General features: G+C 35.5%; 1 protein-coding gene across 2 annotated transcripts in view; it reads right to left on the bottom strand.

Annotated features, from left to right (window-relative positions):
- Positions 1–17337, bottom strand: part of LOC149088755 (regulator of G protein signaling 7-binding protein A-like) — a 280027-nt gene extending 262690 nt beyond the window's left edge. The window contains exon 1 of one of the 2 annotated variants that reach the window (XM_089249778.1): positions 17125–17337. The gene's annotated coding sequence lies outside the window, so the exon portion shown is untranslated. The remainder of the gene's footprint in view (positions 1–17124) is intronic. The other variant, XM_089249787.1, reaches the window with a different exon arrangement.
- Positions 17338–18019: the final 682 nt, after the last annotated feature.

Below are 18019 nucleotides of genomic sequence, written 5' to 3'. Positions count from 1 at the left end.
GAGGGTTTTACTACATAACTTACAAATTTTGAAGTTATTCACACGAAAAGAATGCCATTCCAACTATTTGCATTCAAATAAATCCCTAAAATGACCTAAAAAACCATGCGAAATACTCTAATCCCAGGCCGTGGCGAGATTAATTCCACCACGATGTCAGTTTGCTTTCAAATTAAGCCCGGCACAGAAAAAACAATTTTGTTTCCTTTAACATCAAGCTGTCATTTTACAGCTTGAAACAAGACAACGAAACAAAGGTTCTTTTTTCCCCCTTAAAAACAAGAACTTGAAAGATCAAATGGAGTTCGGTTCAATGGAGGATTTCACGATCCTTAACAAGTCGAAACACTGTCGTTAAATTTCTAATTGGCTTCTTCGGGGCATTTTAAGCTGCGTAGTTAATTAAAACTTTGTACCAGAGTATGTTACATGCATAGTGAAACATATATTTTTTTTTCCATTATTCATTCTACTTTTAAGCAGTTCCGAGACGAGGTTTCTGATGGTTTTTCCCCTTTATTTATACTTGAATTAATTTTCTTTACGTTGAAAAATAGCTATTAAAAGCGTGTTCTTTGGAGAGGTATTAAAGACACTTTTTGACGAGAGGTTGATCCTTGTTTTCTTCTCGTTAACCATCTTAGTTTGATGTCTCAAGTATTTTATGCTCTCGTGAGCTAACGTGGCTTGAATGAATTTGATATACTGAGCTGGATCTAGTGTAGATTTGAGTTGGTTGTGTTATATACCTCAATTAGTTATTTATGAAATTTACAACTTCAATTTTCAGCACTGCATTTTTGTTTATTGTTACCTTTATTATCCTCGTATTATCAAAATTTTATGACAATTGTTTGTATTGATGTGTACTATCACCCCTTAAAGTTTTTCTCATCTTTTCTGAATCACCCTGTATGCAGGGTTCATAACAAATAGGCGGCATTTTAATGGCGAACGCGCCGAAAAGTTTCCGAATAACGTAGAGTATTCAGATATGTCGTTCATATTTAAGGGGTTGCATAGTTATTAAAATAAAATAATTAAATTTTTGTACATTCCCGTATGCCCCAAAACCCAGTAAGAAAGTTGTTGCCCGATCTCTCCTGATGCCAACAAAAAAATACATTCACTGAGATATTCGAATTCGAAAAACGGAGGAAAATTGGGGTGGGAGCATTTACCATCTTCATTTCAAAATAATTGAGACAGATGGCAGCACACGCAGAACACAAAACAAGCATAACCCTGAGAACATAAATACGTTAGAGGTCACACATACAACTCAGAACACACATGCCGGCATGCACCGATTTTTTAGAAAATCCGCAGGAGAATGTGCATGAGGTGCATGTACAGTCAAGCAATAGTAGCATTATTCTATGACAGAATTTTTTTTTATCTAGTGCTCGGTCATATTGCCCTTTTCAAGATAGAACTCACATTGTCTTTCCTTATCAGCCTTTCATCTTGTGGTCCGTCATATTGTCCGGCGTCAAACCGAAGTCTTGTTGTCCAGTGTTCCAGGAGTTTTTCAACTTGTTATCAGTTAGGATAGAACTTATATTGTCCTGTATCAAATGGGAGTCTTGTCAAATTTACAAAAAAGGATGCCGGAGCCTTCTTTCTTGTCCATTGCCAGTCTTACTCTTCTCTGATATTGGTCTGATTGTCTTGTGTCACCAGGTGAATGCTTCTTTGTCAAATAATGCAATATGCGTTCATCAACAGTATTTAGTGCAATATTTTCATCACAAAAATTATTTCTTCAGACCAAGTTCTTGTGAAATGTACTTGCAAATATAAAATGTTTTCTGACGAAAACGGAGAGGATTCAAATACGTTGGATATGCAGGATGCTCGGAATTCCCGAAGAATTTGGACAAAGAAGAAAAGATACTCTGAATGCAAAATATTTATCAGTGAGAATAAACTCACTATTTGTCCCATGTCTTCTTAAACGTCGGAAAACGAGAAGTCAAGAGAGAATTAGCTTGAAATGTCATTTACGTCACAATTCTGGAAGTTATCTAATAATAAACGCCCACCGATAATTTCTTAAACTCGACGATCTTAATATCCATAAAGGCACAGGTTATCAATGACTAGAAGATGGGCACGGTGGTGACAAGAGTTCGATTGTATATTTCTATATCACGTCAAACGCTTCTAACGCTTCACGAAACAAAGACTTATTCAGGTACGTATTAAAGAATGTGCCAAGTTCGGAAGCTTTCAAGTGTCATACATTATTCACGGGCCAACATAAATAAATTAGTCTCGTTACTCGACTATAACAAAGCCGTGACAATGGAAATAGCAGGTGTTGAAGACATCGGCGAAGGAGCTGCGCAATCTCAGACAAGTTGGAAGCATCAGAATTAAACAAGAAATACAGGGCGTATCCATGAATAAGGAGATATTATTAGCAGAAAATTGAGCACTTTATTTTTCATTTATGCAAATGTTGTTGTTTTTTTTTGTAACTTACCGAATTGTATGCTTTCTAACTATACATAGTGCAGGTAGTGTATGATATCCTACGAAGACTATGATTGTTTAAGGAACGTGTCCATCAATGAATATCAGCGATAGAATTTCCACCAATTCGAGATATTTTATCAGGCCCGCAAAGCAATTTTAGGAGTTTTCTATTGTTTTAAATATATAAAACGTAAAGTTAGGTGCAATATATATATATATATATCGATAATTAAATACGTGATATTTCATTGTTCCTTTAATCTTATTAAACTTTTATTTGTGAGGGCAGCATAAAATCCCAGTTCTCCGCAAAAAGCAATCAATCCTCCGACACGCATTTAAAAAAAAATCACGCATAATGCAACACTCGAAATTACCTCCTGGGTCGTTTGCTTTTGAATTCAGAGGACAGGTGGCAGCACTGTTATAACACGTTCCCGGGCATTGCTCAGAAAAAAAAACTACACGTAAGTACCAGAACATATTCCGACAATTCGCATTTCCGCACCGATTCGTTAGAAGCAGTATAAAATAATTTGAAGTAAATGGTAAAATAATATTTTTAATTATATTTCTACCTCAGGATAGTTTTTCATCTCGCTAAATGTTAGGAGACCGCTTAATCTAGAAAATCTGAATAAACAACAAACAATAATTCTACATTGATAACTAAACCAAAAGTAGCCACTTCTGATCCCCGACGATTCGCTCTCCATCTATTTTTTACTTTGAACAACAACGAAAACCACTTAAATGAAATGATTCCAGTTTTCTTTCCACAAAACAGACGAAAAACAACATGTTATTGGAAAATAAACTTTCAAGTAACAAAAAAAAAAAAAAACAGTACAAAAGTCATGATGGAAATTTGACCGACACAAAAAACACAAAAACTTCGCGTAGAAGTTTCCAGGAAAAAAAAGGAACAAAAGATCCAAAAAGTAATGGAAGTTTGTAGGAAAAGAAAGAAATATAATCAGGAAAAAAAAATAGGAGAGAGTTCTTCGGATGTAATAAACGGGAGAAAAAAAACGGAGATAAAGCGACTGGAAAAAAAAAAAATAATAATAATGTATTATTACGTACACACGTGTGTGGATCTCGTAATGCCACCAGCAACAGCAATTGGAAATGTTCCGCTAAAGAAACGAGTCAAAGGAACTAAGAAGAATATATAAGGAAAATGAGAAAGATGTAAGAGACGACATCACGGGAATTGCAAGAAAATAGCTGATCAACGGAATTACTTGCAGATGTTACCAACTGCTACTAACATCATCAGTTGAGTGTTGCCAGGTCCATGTAACATCCTAACGAGGAATATTTTCTTTTCTACCTTTTCTTATGGTCTTTTTTTTTTTTGTGTGTTATTCAATTTCACGTGGCCTGGGACTGATTGCTTCGTTTTACTCGATTTTGGTGGGGGGGGGGGGGGGGGTTGTCCAATCTCAGTTGATATATTATTCTGAATGGCATCGCCGGTCGTAAAGTCTTAAGTAAGAAATTTACCTCCGAACTGTACGGAGATAATTTACCTTTTCCTAGTGGTTTATCCGAGAGATTTACGTCTTCATTTGGAGAAATAGGAATTGTCTCTGTCTAAAATTGCCTTCATTTTCAGCAAGAAAAGCGGGGTTTTCACATAATTATTATTGATGTTTTCCATCATATTTTGTGTATTTTGACATAGAGGCTTGTCATCGATGTCAAATGATGAATAATAATTAAAACGACTAAAAAAAACTGAAAATTATTTTTAAAAAGTGAAACCAATTCCTCTAAATTTGAAATAATTGCAACAAATTAAATAAAAATTTTAATAGTCGATACTATATAATGCTTAGGAAATCAGAAAATAATTTTTTCCTCTATCTTCAAAAAAATATTTAAGAAATAGGTAAATATATAGTGCATTTCATGCCTTCTTGGGTTATTGTAAATAAATAAAAGCAGATGACTTTTTGATTGTGAATTGTGATAATAATATGATCTCATATTGGTTTGATCTTTGGTAATCAAAGTTAATATGCTGGTTTTATTATTGATGCTTCCCCCGATAAGATAATCAATAATAGTATTGAGACAAATGTAAATCGGGGGAGCGTCAATTTTGTGAGCTTTTTGTTTCGCTCAGCTGATCTAACTTACTTAAACCCCACCACAGGGTTACTCTCTCGACGTTTGGTCTACAGGAAACTGGATGTCCTTCGGGACGGGGCGGGAAGCGAGAAGCATAGTTGCCTACACAGGGTGAATAAACAGGTAACAAAGCGTATGGCATTTTACTGGTTAATCGTTGATCTCAGAGGCATACTTCCAATTAGAAATTATCTTTCCAAGTGCAATATCACTGAGACATTCGAATTCGTAAAACGGAGGAAAGTTGGAGAAAAAACAGCTCTAAATGCTGAAAAATCTGTTTTACCTGCAACGCGGTATAGTTTAAGAAATGTAATATCAGTATCAAATATTCATATAGTTTGAAAAAAATAATTTTTTGAATTTACAATAATTGATAACTAAAACTTATTGAGAAACTCAAATAATTATGTACAATAAATACAAATAATTAATAGCTTTTTTTTTTTATTTATAAACCTGAAAATTGCAAATAGCTTTTAACTATTTTTGAGGGGGGGGGGGGGTTTGCAGCATCTCTTAGAGATAGACCTCCGCGCGCTGCTCGTGAAGCCAACAAGTAGTCTATTTTTCCTCAGAACATTCAGGGGAAAATATTCTCTGCTCGTGCCAGTATCATCGTTGTGTGGAAAAGAATTAACGATTTCTATGCCCCACGACCAATCACGATGCGGTATTTGCGAGCCAATCAGGAAGATTCTACGCCAAATAAAAGAACAAACGAAATAGTATTCTGTGTTTTGAAAATGCGGCAAACTTGCTAAGTAGTATTAGTGACGTTACAGATGTACTTGGCAACCCGTGCCGAGGCTTTCTATCTCTAGGAGGTACTGGTTTTTGACCAGCAGTTTTTTGCATCTCAAGTTGCAATTTGGACACCAATAAAACAAACAAAATTAGTAAAAAATCACCATCAGTTAAGTGTTGCCAGATCCATGTAACATCCTAACGAGAATTATTTTCATTTCTATTTTTTCTTTAGTTTTTTCTCATTCAATTTTACACAGGTTTTGGTCTGGGACTGATTGCTTCCGTTTTATTCAATTTTTGTGGGTTTCTCCTTTTACTTTTTTCAATCACAATCGATATTCTGAATGTCATCACCGAAAGTAAAGTTTTGAATTAGAAATTAGCCTCCGGCTGTGCGGAGGTAATTTACCTCTTCCTAGTGAGTTATCCGGAATTTTCGTCTTGGAGAAAATTCACATGAATTTCCTTAGGCTGCAATTGCTTCCTTTCAACCAGCAAAGTGGGGGGGGGGCATCGTTATTATTGTTTTTTTGTTTTGTTTTTTTGTCATCAGGCTGCGTACTTTGACATCGATGTCAAATGATGAACAATGATTAAAATGATTGAAAAAAAATAAAAATAGTTTTTAAAATTTTAAAAACTGAAAATAATTTCTACAAACTTAAAATAATTGCAAAAACTAAGTAAAAAATTTCAAGAATTAAAACTAATGCTTAGAAAATCAAAAAATTGTTTTTGGGAAACAGAAAGAAATTTCAAAAGCGTAAAATTACAAATAACAAAAAGTAATTTCAGGAATTTTGCAACGATTGAAAACTTAAAATCATTGAAAATTTTAAATGTTTAACATATAGCAAATATATATAATTACTCGTTTTTTCAAAGTATATAAACCCCTAAATATTAAAAATAATTTTTAATTAATTTTTAGGGGTTTTTTGACTCGTAGTTTTTGCATTTTACGTTAAAATTTGAAGACCAATCAAATAAAATTAATAAAAAATCATCATCAATTGAGTGTCGCCAGGTCCATGTAACTTCTAAATATACATTATTATTAGGGATACGTAAATTTCGTATTTACGAAATAACCGCGATAAATGCGGAATTCACGAAATAAATGTGATAAATGCGGAATTCACGAAATAAATGTGATAAATGCGAAATTCACGAAATAAATCCGACAAATGAGAAATTTGCCAATTTTAATGAATAAATGCGATAAAAGCGAAATTTGCTAATTTTAACGAATAAATGAAAAAAATTAAATTTTTATTACTTTTTTGTGGAATCTCGATGATTTAAATTTTATCGTTAATTCTTCCGTGTGTTTCCAAGCTATAATTGACACCTTAAAAGAATACGAAACTAAATAAGCGAATAATATATAAACACTAAATACTAGATCCTTTATTTTCGTATTAAATACGAAAATAAAGGATCTAGTGTCAGACTCCGCGCGTTACATGACTGCGTGCTTCAAATTATTAAAAACTCTTCTTGGTGACAACATTTTGCACTACCAATTCTGGGTACATAAAGTGAACCTCTTGTGGGTGACGCATTCATTAAAGAATTCAAAGAATTTAATTCTGTTGTGGCCAAGACGAAGATGACTTTTTTGCACTAAAGCAGTGCGTATTTAAGCTACCAAAAAGAAAAAGAAAAAGTGTCACTGTTCACTGTGTCAAAGTTCTTATAAGTAGGCTATTACTGGCAGCAAAATTCTTCCCGACGCCTGTAATAACGAGACAGAATTCGTGGTTCAAAGGTGTCGTTCATTTGAGCGAATACCATATATTGCTGCTCTTCTCAATAAATATGAAGACTCCAGCGTAAGTTCCTTAAAAATAAGTTTTGACAATGAAATTCTAGCTCCTAAAATACGGGTTCAGTTCACTTTCGTTTCCGAGTTCTGTAGGAAAATTATGCTAATGGACAATCTTAAAGGATCAAACTTTCCATTCGCACATGTTCTGTGGAGTAAGTTAGTAAATCTGAAATCTATTATGCGCTAATTTCAAGGGCATTTTTACGAGAAAAAAAATTTGACAAATGAGTATAGTAGAGTCTCGCTTATCCGACATAAACGGGCCGGCAGAACGTCGGATCATACGGAGGTGTTAAGGAAAAGCCTATCAAACGTCGAACTATGTTATAATTTTGCACATTACGAACCTAATAATCATGTTTACAGCAAAACAACAGAAAAATGAACTTACAGTTACAGAATATTTTGAAGTTAAATACAGTACTTAAAAAAAGTTCTTTCCTGTGATGTGATTTTAAAAAAAATTTTGATCGTAGTCTCTGCTTCCCTCACGAGTGCCATTTCTTCGCTGCCAAATCTCGCCATCTTCGCGGCATAATTATGTCGATTCCTGTAGCTTCTTCTTGTTGCTCCATGTATTTAATTGCAGTTTCTCTAGATCCTTAACTCCGTCATTATGCGAAATTCTGTTGGTGCTTGATCTTTTTTTTTTTTGTGGTGGGGCGTCGGATAAACGAGACTCTATGTTGGAATTGATGAACGCCATAGTATTCTGCTGAAGACACAGCAGCCGAAAACAGTTAAAATAAATTGACTTTACACGCGACATCCAACCAGTGTCGCCTTAATGCATAGATCCGACCGAACACGGCCCAGAAACCTCAAGTGCAGAGGGGCCGCATGAAAATTAGATCTGGTTCAAATTATGGAGAGGAAGCATTTCTAGCAAGGTAGGGGAAGGGGACCTCAGAAAAACCATTTTAGCCGAGGGCCTATGATATGCTCTATTTTTATTTAGATATATTTTATTTACTTTTTTTTTAATTTTATTTTTTGTGAAAAAAATAGAATTTTTTGTGAAAAAATAGAATTTTTTGTGAAAAAATAGAATTTTTTTGTGAAAAATACAAAATTTCGGACCTGAATTTGTTTTTGCGAATAAATGCGAAATTTGTGATTAAAAAAAATGTTTGCGAAATTTACGGATCCGTAATTATTATATATAATGAAATATATTCTTTTTTACGTTTTCTTTGGTTTTTCTTGCTCAATTTCACAAGGTTTTGGACCAGGACTGATTGCTTCGTTTTATCCGATTTTGGTTGAGTTCCTTTTTCCCTTTTCTAATCTCAGTTGATATTCCGAATGGCATCGCCGGTAGTAAAGTTTTGAATAAGAAATTTTAGCATCCGGGCTGTACGAAGATAATTTACCTTTTTCTTGGTTCTTCCGGAATTTTCTTCTTCATTGGGAGAAATAGGAATTTGCTTTTGCTGAAATTGCTTCATTTCAGCCAGAAAAGTGGGGTTTACCATTATTATCCGAGGATGATGTCACACTTTCCGCTATCCCTACAAAGGTTTTTTTACAGCTGGCTGATGCGAAGATATATTTTGGAAACAGAGAAAACTCAACTGCCTTTGCGGTTAATCAAACCCACGTCCTTTCATCGTCGCATTTATCGCATTTATCGTCCACGTCCGCGGACGGTCGGACCTAACTCAGGCCGAAGCTCACAATGCCACCAGATGGCGAAGTATCCGAGGATGATGTCACTCTCCGTTATCCATACAAAGGTTTATAACAGCTCGCTGATGCAAAGGATGTTAAAAACCTTCTTTTTCACCATCATTATTATTAGTTTTTTCATCAGGTTGTGTACTTACACGCATCAATGTCAAAAGTTTATTGGAAAAACTCAAATATAATTTATTTTGACTTGATAAAATATGTTTAACTAGAATTCATTATGCTGTGTAACCGAAATAACTCTATTAAATTATTTTTATACAAGCGTTTGGAAAGGCGCCAAAACATTGGCGCGGACCACTCCATCACCAACTTTTTCAATGCATTTATATAAATATTTCCTTCATTTTTTAAAGTTGTTTTTTTTAATTATGAAAATTGCTTTTCATGGTAAACAGACTGCAGGCCTGTGGTTCCACCCCATCCTCGATACTTTCTTTCTTTTCTTTCAATCCGAGCACAACTCAGTCTATCACCATCTCTGGGCGATTTACTACCTAGTGAGTTGTGCCGGAAGTGTAACTGTGCGTGTACCTAACAGTCTGAGTGCCTATGTAGTGTTGTGTTTGATTTTTTAGTGCCGCCATCTATTTTTCAGAAGTGAAGTGAGTGATGTGTTATGATTGAATTACATTTGTGCTGTTTGTAGGTCTGTTGCTCTGTGGGGCGAGACTTTTTTTAACGGGGGAGATCGACTCGCATCCGGGTTCGAGCCCCACCGTCACCACATTGGTGGTCGGCTGAAGTTTGTTTTCTGTGGTTCCCAACTTCAAGGCGCAAATGCGAGTCGATCTCCCCGTTAAAAAGTCTCGCCACAGAGAGCAACAGTCCTACAAACAGTACAAATATTCAGTCACGACACATCACTCACTTCACTTCTGAGATATAGATGGCAGCACTGAAAAATCATACACAGCACTTGATACGCACTAAGACTGTTAGGTACACACAATTACACTTCCGGCACAACTCACTAGGTAGTAAATTGCCCATGGCGATAGACCTGAGTTGTGCTCGGCTGGAAAGAAAAAGTCCATTAAACTCGCCTAGTGACACAAAAAGACCTCCACAACAAAAGTTTTTACGTTCCTCGGAGTGGGGCCGTTCAAGTATTATGTCAGCAAATTTTTAGCCATTTCCGACCTCTCACCTCGATGGCAAAATTTCGTCAGTTTTGCCCCCACATCCTAATGCATATTGGGATCAGAGAAGTACGCATGGGGGGGAGGGGGCACGAGCCCTCCAATGCCCCCCCTCCCCACACTTCCTCCGACAATCGAACATTTATTGTTTTTTATGCAAAAAAAATTTTCGATTAAAACTTCGGAAGAAAATAACTTTATATGTTATTATAATCAGTTTCTGTTAGTTTCGATGCTATTCGAAGGCTAAGAACTCAAAATTCCTCTTCAAGAAATTCATTGCGACCCACTCTCTGACACTTGGGTGTTATCTGATGTGGCCCATCATCTCAAACCTAATTTTGTAAAAATTAATTAAGCGTCACATTTACAGATCCCTTAAGTGACGTGTGGCACAATTCCAGAGCATTTAAGTGGTCCGTGGCGCAGTGCGTTTTCAGCTCGCTCAAGTAGGCCCGTGTCACATTCACGGATCTTTTAACTGACTCTCGATTCAGTTCGAGAACACTTAAGTGGTCCATGGCACATTTAGAGATCCCGTAAGTGACCGTAAGTGACAGTTTTAACGCACTTAAGCGGCCCACAATGTATTTCTACGTTGCTCAAGTTACCCGCCGCACACATTCCCAGATCACTTAAGTGATCCACGGCATAGTTACGGATAGTTACATAGTTACTTTTAGGTGAGACACAACAAACTAGCGAAAGGTTCTTCTCAGTTTTGGCATTCCGAGTAAGATGCCATTAAGAATATTCCATATTTTTATAAACGGTGGTCGATGATGTAAGCATCATGAATCCCCCCCCCCCCCCACAAGGGCGTAGCGAGGGGAAGGGGACTTGAGGGTGTGGTCTGGTCTTTCCCCCCCCCCCCGAAATGTGAGAAAATGACAGAAAAAGGGGAAAAAGATCGTCAAATCTATTGTTCTATCACTTTGGTCCTCCTCCCCCCCGAAATGGAAGTGATTCCCCTCCCGAACGAAATTTCTGGCTACGCCACTGCCCCCCCCACCCCCTTGTCATCAAAAAGTCAGCAAACCCGGACCTCCACCGCCATATCGATGCTAACGTAATACTAGAATGACCCCCTAAGCTAATATAAAAAAAAAACAATCAGCTGAATTAAAAATAAGTATCTTATTGAACAAGTGGCTCAATGGAAATTTGATGAGGTACGTATGAGAGAGATAAGTACATCAAGAAATAGCTTCCAAATAGAATTAGGCGAAAAGTCAATGCATTTAAATTGCCAGTAAAAGCAATAAGTTAAAAAAAGAATAAAAAACACAACGATGGAGTTTTTTGGATCGTTGCCACCTCGAAAAAGCTATAAAATACAAAATACAGACGGCTTTCTTTTTTTCCACCGCTCCGTAGACTCCATAGAGAACAAATAAGCGGAATTGATAGCCTAGTCTAGACTGTCAACGGGACCTTGGTGTTCATCATTCAACACTTGGCACTTTGTGTATTTTGCCGGGGGGGGGGGAAGGAGGAGATGATATACATTTAGGATCGGGAAAAAAACAAGGGAAAAGGACGACCGATTGGAGTTGAATTCTTTTTTCTTTTACGTAGGCGTTTTTATGCACATGGTGTGGTGTTCTACGCCACTGTAAATGCGATAAAATCGGTAATTACGCATAATCGTCAATCCTCTTGGTAAGTTTGATAAATTTTCTTGCATTTATTTGACTTTTAATTCACGATTGTTCATAAGTGACGCGGTCTTGGTTGGCTGGGTGCAGAGAAGAAGAGCTAAGCGTGCTCTTGTTTACGCTCAAGGCTTGAGCTATGAAGAAAGAGACTTGATTTCTTGAATGTGTTTAAAAACTGGAGGAACGCGAGTGTCGGGGGCATAGCCGGAGATTGACTTAGAAGTCTGGGGAGCACGGCCATTATTGCTGGGGGGAGGGCACGATGATGATGATCACGCCCTCCCACGCCGCCCGCCCCCGTATCTCCGCCCATGGTCGGGGGGGATACGGTCGAAGTTTTCAACATTTTCAACGGGATGGCCCATGATTTATTAATAAACCGTCAATCAACTGTTTCGACAGGGGGGGGACATCAGTATCCTTTAGTAAGGGGCAGTTCAAGGTTGTGGTGTCGCAGAGAGGTTGCCTCTAATAGGGTTGTTGACAAATTGAATAGCTTACCTCCGGGGAGGGGGGGGTCATGAATTTTAACACAATTGACACTTTTAAAAAGTATTACAGAAAAACATAATGTGATAAAGCGAGAAGCTATCCATACTTAGAATTTTTAAGATAACCATGATCTTTTTCATTGGCAGTGTATTATATAGCATTAGTGTGGAATTTTGTATTTGTATTAGTTATTAGGGTTTTTTTTCATTAAAATGCGTTTTTATATTAGATTGTCTTATTTTGGTTATTTGGCATCCATATTTTTTATGAGCATCTCTTTTTAGCAGCTGGGCATTTTGCCTGTTGTGGGCTTTGTATTTGTATTCCCAAATACAGTTGGTAAATTTGATAAACATGAAAAAAAATGGTGGGAAAATATCACTTAAATTCAACAACTTATCAGTTTTTCAGGTACGTGATGTCCACTGGACACTTACTTTGACGTAAAAAGTTTATTAAATGGAAGTGTGAAGAAGTTCGAATTTTTTCTTTTTATCATTGTTATAATTAGAGCCCGGATTATATGCACATATCCATATGCATTTGCATATTTTGGCGCTTTCCAGCATTAATGCATATAAATGCATAAAATCAAAGAATTTTCAGAATAAGTGCATATATTTGTGAAGGTTTATTGAAGCTCAATCACTTTTTTATAGTTTTTCAAATGAATGTTGCTCATAATATTTTCATAACATCGGTTTTTTTCCTGCAGGTAGTATTTTTTTTTTCCAAATATCAACTGTTTTTAGCGTAAGCGTCAAAAATGTTCAATTCTTTTAGAAATAGCCTGGAAATTTTTTCTTACTGTTATTTCGTTACTGAACAGCCACGACTATGCAGAAATTGAAAATGCTTAAATAAAAAGTATTTAGAAGTTATTTGCATATGCAGTATATGCATATGTGAGGAGGTAAATGAATATGCACTAACAAATATAAAATATGCATTTTAAATACACACCTGCTTTTTTTTTTTGCATAGTAATTTTTTTAGCGCATATTTTCTCATTTTTTAGCGCATATTTTCTCATTTTTGGTACATATTTTCGAATTTTTAACTTTTTTCACGATTTTTCAAATACAAATACAAAGAACACAACAGGCAAATTGCCTATAATGAGGTGGCAGAAGAGAGATATGAATGTGTGTTGAAAGATGATATATATTTGGCATTTTTAAATGCATATTTTTGGCATTTTTAAATGCATATTTTGGCATTTTTAATTGCATATTTTAGCCTTTTTAAGTGCATATTTGCATATTTTTAGAACATATTTTGCCACGTTTTAAGTGCATATAATCCGGCCTCTAGTTATAATGTTTGCTTTCCTCGCCCATATCAACATGTCACAAAATACCAACCTTACAGATGAAATTCACTGTACTAGACACTGTCTTTCCACCGCTGGTCAGTAATTAACAAAGAAAAAGGGAAAATACTACATTTAAAGAGAGTCCTACATCTAAAAACCCAAACCGCGATTCTTGATTCATACGTTAGGCTACCGTAGATGAGACAATAACAACACATTTAGATGTTGTATATATTACAGTCCACGCCTCTCAATAAGATCACATCGGGTCTCGGGGTTTCTGATAGCAATAACCGGACAACTATATCCAAAAAAAAAAATCCCGTTCGCAAGTATGGTGACTATACATCCCGTTTAGTCGACGGGACAACTCTGTTTTTATTCCCTACATCATTGGCTGCAAAATGATCAATTTTTCCATTTTTCTTTCTAAAATCTGACTTTTTTTCCATAAAATCCTGCATTTTTTTTTTATTCAGCCATTGGGAGGCGCTAGAATGTAAATGTCTAATTTATATCACCAATTACGATAGTTCTTTCAATGTACAATACGTGTAATTTGAATCTCGTCAACTGAAAGAAACTGATCAAGAACTAGAAGAAATTTTTTTTGTCATTCATTTGCCTTCGTTATAGAAAGGCCATTGTAAAAGCAGCTCCACGCGTACATGAATGACAGCGAATACTACGGCCCAATTAACGATACTAAGATACGGAAATGTCTATCAACGATTGGGAGAGAGAGAGAGAACACCTTCTAGCCTCCTGCATAGTAACGATAACGATAATTTCCGGCAAAAAAACAATTTTGGTAAACCTTAACAAAATGCACAAAGAAAAAACTTTCGACGGAAAAAATATTGACAACATGATTAGAATTTTCCCAATAACTTTCGATAGAATTTTTTCCCCCCGTTATGATATTGGTCCGTTCCATTCTTTGCGAAAGTGATAACAATACCCGAATGATGACATTATCCGTGATTATAATAAGCGATGTCGACAGTATAACCTGTTATTAAGCCTGTTATACATATTATAACAGGTATACAAAACGGTAGGTCGGATGATGATTTTGTAAAGGATTGGATTGCTGTTGATCGGCATAGCTGCATATCGTCCGCATGTTCGGGTCATGGGCGGAGATACGGGAGCGTGGGGCATGGCCCCCACAAGGCCGGGCCTGACAGGATTCTAGCCCTGGGGTCCCGGGACAATTCTCATAATTTTTTGCTTTTTCAAGCTATACATGGGGTACAAAGCTATACATATTCCAACTATAGAAGGGCCCGTGAGAAGTCTGACCGGGGGGCCCGCGAAAGATCCCAGCCTAGGGACCCTACTTCTGGATGTGGGGGCCATGGCTACAAAATCGCTTTCTGTAAGTACCAAAAAGTGATCCGGTTGCAAAAACTATAGCGACTGATTTTTAGTATTACAGTCGAATCCCGTTATAACGAACTCCAAGAAACCGGAGAAAACACTTCGTTATAAACGAATTTGAGGTTGCTTACATTGTTCCTATGTATACTTATTCGAGGGATTAGAAAACCGTTCTTTAAAACGAGATTTTCGCTATAACGGTATTCGTTAAAACGGGATTCGACTGTATATCGTAGTTTGTTCATTTTAAACTTAAAGCTGGTTAGAAACCAACTCTTAATTTTACATCAAGAATTATAATAGATAATTTAGCTTTTATTTAATAGGTGGCAGCAAAATTGTTTATTTAATTTCACTGGTTCGCAAGTAGGAAAAGGTTGAAGAACACTGTGCTATAGGCTGAAGTTCGAGCATAATGTCCGGTAAATTTAAGTAATTAATTGATGGTTTATCATATTTGCCATTGAATACGAGCTGAGGATTATACTTAATCACTCGTAAATATGATAAATTCGCAAAATGCATCAAAATTATGGAATTAGTCGGTGGATATGCATAAGAACCAGCGATTACGTATAATCACTGGATATTTATCACTTTTACCGTAACATCTGCATTATAAACATCAGCATTCGATGCACTGCTAGAATTTACGTAAAGTAATATTACGCCAAGTGTTACAAATAACAATCGATTTAAATTCATGAAAAAAATTTCAAACATTCTTGGTAGTAAATAGTCTATAAGGTTTTCGCGGCCATCATTTGATAAAAATTGTTTTTTCGGGTTCGAAGACCCGCATGCGCTTTACGACAACCACAGTGTACAGTTCAGCAAAACACAGGTAATAGCTAATGTTGACCACTTCTTCCCACGAATCTACAGAGAGGCTATTGAAATATACAAGCACAAAAACAGCTATAATAGAAGAGAAGAAACTTTGAAATTGAGCAGATCCTGGACACCAGCTCTCAGAAGAACAAGAACCTTCCCCTTCAAGGTCCAGCAACAGAATGATGACAACAGCCAATCAGATAACTCCACATCTCTCGGCCAATCAGGTTCTACCAGCATAACAACTGTTTACAATACGCTGCCAGCCATAGAATCAACTGACCAATCGCAAAACAATAGTGTAGTTCAAGCCACTTATGTCCATAAATACAACCTGAGACTTGACTTTGATCCAGTTTATCAATTCTCCTGATGATGCCAACCACTAGTGTTGGGGAAACGTTGAGAACAAACTCAAACGGACGACGGTCTTCGAACCCGAAAAAACAATTTTTATTCTTGGTAGTTTTCAAATAGATGTGAAAAACTTTCAAGTCAACACTGTCCTTGAAATATGTATTGTTTTTCAATTTCGAGATACGAATTACTGAAACAAATCACTGATAATAAGCATTAAAATAATTCACTTATTTAACTCAGGCTATTCTTTCTTATAAACTTGATTTTAAACAGCAAATACGGTCATTTTCTATCGAAAAAGTATCCGAAGATAACAGGCATAGTAGAAATTAATATGATTAATTATGTCCTCCGTAATCAAAGCGTTTCATTTAAAACCATTGCATTGATATATAGTAATTATTTCATGACTAAAAATTAAGCAGTTCTTAGAAAATTATTTTTATTTGAATTATTAAATCACGTGAAAACTTATTGACGAACAATTAAAAAATTAAACTTGTTTGTATCAACAATCAAATAATATTCAAAGATTTTATTTTTAAGCGCGCATATATCAATCACCATAACTGTATTTCTTGAGTAAATTTTGTGTATTTTATTTTTTGCGAGACAATTACTGAAATAATACTGCACTTATTTTCGTTTCCTAAAAATTCTGATCCATTCAAATTAATTTCCAATAACAAATTCAAGTAAAATGTGTGCGTTTTTACTCGGTCCACTTAAAACTCAGTTACGGGAATTCAAATTCATCTAACGAAATTCATATAAAATTCATTAATTACTAAAACATTATATTTTATAAACCTCCGTACGTAATCAAATACAAAATTAATTTGTCAACTATAGTTTCATATGATGATACATAAAGGTTTTAGAAATACCCTATGTACTATTTCATTACAAATTTCAGCTTTTTTTCCTGAAGATAATAGTGATAATACTCATCACACATCATTATTATTTACGTCACTTTTATTAATAATATATCAGACTAAATTAATATTATGATGACACAGAATATGAAGATTTATTTCCAGTACTTACGGGATGATGAATGAAGAGACTCAATACAAGTTCTTCGTCTTTTAGCAAATAATCTCACTAAATTATAAATAATTGCTCGAAATTATTATTATAATATTTGTCCGTATTTGATGCAGACAAAACTTTTATTTTTCCCCCCGTTTTTCCTCCTGACTGAATTTTCCAGGAGCTTTGGGAAAAGTGTCTCACTATCCTCTCGCTATCATCTCACTACACACTTCGGATTCATCGAGCGAACAATGGTTGGCGATGGTTGAAATCCCACTTGGCGGGATTTTTGGCTCCTGACACTCAAAATCAACCATATTTCAAACTGAAAATGACTACTACCAGAATAAATCTAATTTGAAACTATATTACAGCTGTTAAATTTTTCAAAATATGAAGTCTATAATTTTCTATGAAATTTAATTCGAATTGAAATTTTTAATTTCTTAACATTTTAATTTCAATTTTACAGGATACATTTTATAAAAAAAAATGTTGAATTTTAAATTTTGCTTTCAAAAAATTAAACTTCATTTCATTTTAAATATAGTGCTACATTACACTGGAATCCCGTTTTAACGAATACCGTTGTAGCAAAAATATCGTTTTAGAGAACACTATTTGAATCCCCCAGATAAGTTCACATAGGAACAATACTAAAACCTGAGATTCCTTTATAACGAAGTTTCGTTATGACAAAGTGATTTCTCTGGTCTTTTGGAGTTCGTTATAGCGGGATTCGACTGTATATGTAATTAGTTTATATATTATTAATTATTTCATATGATCTTTTTTTAAGAATTGTTAAGAATTGTGTACAGTCAAATCCCGTTATTACGAAATTTCGTTATAAAGGAATTCCAGGTTACAATTTTCGCTATGACGGTATTCGTTAAAACGGGATTCG

Source organism: Pholcus phalangioides, unplaced genomic scaffold (genome assembly GCF_987345545.1).
Source record: "Pholcus phalangioides strain wild (caught in Gottingen) unplaced genomic scaffold, Ppha-v1.0 ptg000003l_1, whole genome shotgun sequence".
Lineage (NCBI taxonomy): Eukaryota > Metazoa > Arthropoda > Arachnida > Araneae > Pholcidae > Pholcus > Pholcus phalangioides.
The sequence above is the reverse complement of the archived record's forward strand: the minus strand, read 5'-3'. Positions and strand labels throughout refer to the sequence as shown.